Source organism: Lygodium microphyllum, chromosome 25 (genome assembly GCF_053477565.2).
Source record: "Lygodium microphyllum isolate KBCC chromosome 25, Lygodium_microphyllum_v1.1.10, whole genome shotgun sequence".
Lineage (NCBI taxonomy): Eukaryota > Viridiplantae > Streptophyta > Polypodiopsida > Schizaeales > Lygodiaceae > Lygodium > Lygodium microphyllum.
Genome location: NC_141159.1, coordinates 30711867 through 30713687, shown reverse-complemented (window position 1 = coordinate 30713687; position 1821 = coordinate 30711867).

The following is a 1821-nucleotide window of genomic DNA, read 5'->3' as shown; positions in this document are numbered from 1 at the left end:
TTTCATTCATTTTTATACCTTATATAACTTAAAATAGGGCAATACTCTATTTCATCCATCCTTTCCAACTCTTGTAAGTTTGTTTTTGTGGGCAAAAATCTTTCTCTCTGTCCTCTTTTTTCCTTTTTTGTTATTCTTGTTCTGCCTCTCTTCAAATTTTTTTCTCTCCTCTCTCTATAATTCTCTCTCTTCTTTTTCTTCTTCTTCTTCTCTCTCTCTCTCTCTCATCTTTTTTATTTTTTTCTCTTTGTATCTTTCTCTCAAATTTTTATTCTCTCTCCTCTTATTTCTTTTATTCTCTTTGTATTTTCTCTTGATTTTTTGTTCTCTCTCTCTCTCTCTCTCTCTCTCTCTCCTCATTTTTATGTTCCTATCTCTTTCTCTCTTTCAAGTACTTTTCTCGCTCTTTTCTCTCTTTTTTTCTATTTCCTCTCTTTTCCTATTTTCTCTCTCTCCTTTTTTTTCTCTCTCATTTTTTAAATTTTTTTCTTCATCTCGCTCTTTTTTTTCTCAAATTTTTTTACATTTTATTTTTTTCCTCTTTATAATTCTCTCTCTCTCTTCATTCTCTCTTTACTTTTTTTCTTTTCTCTCTCTATGTTCATATTCTCTATCTTATTTTTCTTATTATTATTCTTCTTTTTCTCTCTCTTCTCTCCCCTTTTCTTCTTCTTCTCTCTCTCTCTCTCTCTCCTTCTTCCATCTCTCTTCTCCCCCCTCTCTCTCAAAGTATGTGAAAAACTATGTATTTTTTAAAAATTAAAAAAAGATTTTAAAAATGTTTAAGCAAAAGGGTAAGAAAATTTTAAAAAGGCTTTCAAAAATATTTACTTAAAAGAAGAGAAAGCAGAGGAAAGTTTAAGTTAAAAGTTTAATCCGAGAGAGAGAGAGAGAGAGAGAGAGAGAGAGAGAGAGAGAGAGAGAGAGAGAGAGAGAGAGAGAGAGAGATTTGATTTGAAAAGAAGTTTGCTTTAATTAAAAAAGGGAGACAAACGAGAGAGAGAGAGAGAGAGAGAGAGAGAGAGAGAGAGAGAGAGAGAGAGAGAGAGAGAGAGAGAGAGAGAGAGAGAGCATATGAAACATGATGTGGTACAAAGCCCCTAGGAGAAAAGTATGATTTTTTAAAGATTTGCATGAAGGAGAACATTTTCATTTTTCTTTTTCTACTCCTAATTCCACAATGCCCATACAAGTCCAATTCCCGACTAAATATAATTTATTTTTTTCTAAAATATGCAAGTAAGCTTTCCAATAGCCACACACACACTCATGAATAGAAAGAGAGAGGGAGTTTATACACATCCAACATATTACAAGTGAACGCATTATTGTATGTGTCTTTACATATGTTGTCTATTATACTGTGAAAGCATGTACAATTAGTCACATGCTTGCGTGAATAATCTCAATAAATAGCTTTCTCACATTCGTAGATTTTACATATTTTATACAATCGATAAAAAACATCTTACTACTATATTATTTTCGCTATAGGTTCAAAAAGCCTCTAACCTCCAGAGGGCTTACCGAACCTACCCCCTTTTTCAATCAAAACCCCTTTCAAGTTCCCCTTCCCTCATTCTCAAGTGTAATATCTCATTTTCTCTTCCCCCTCCCTTTTTTCATTAAAGCCTCTTCCCCTTCACCTCCCTTTTTAAAATTAAGACCCCTTCCCCTCTCTCTTACTTATAATCTCTCTCTTTCTTTTCTCCCTTCCCTTTTTAATTAAATTCCTCCCCCCTCGCTCTCTCATGTGTAGGGCCTAGGTTTTTTTTTTTCTCTCTCTCTCTCTCTTTGTGTTAGATTAAACTTTTCTTTAAT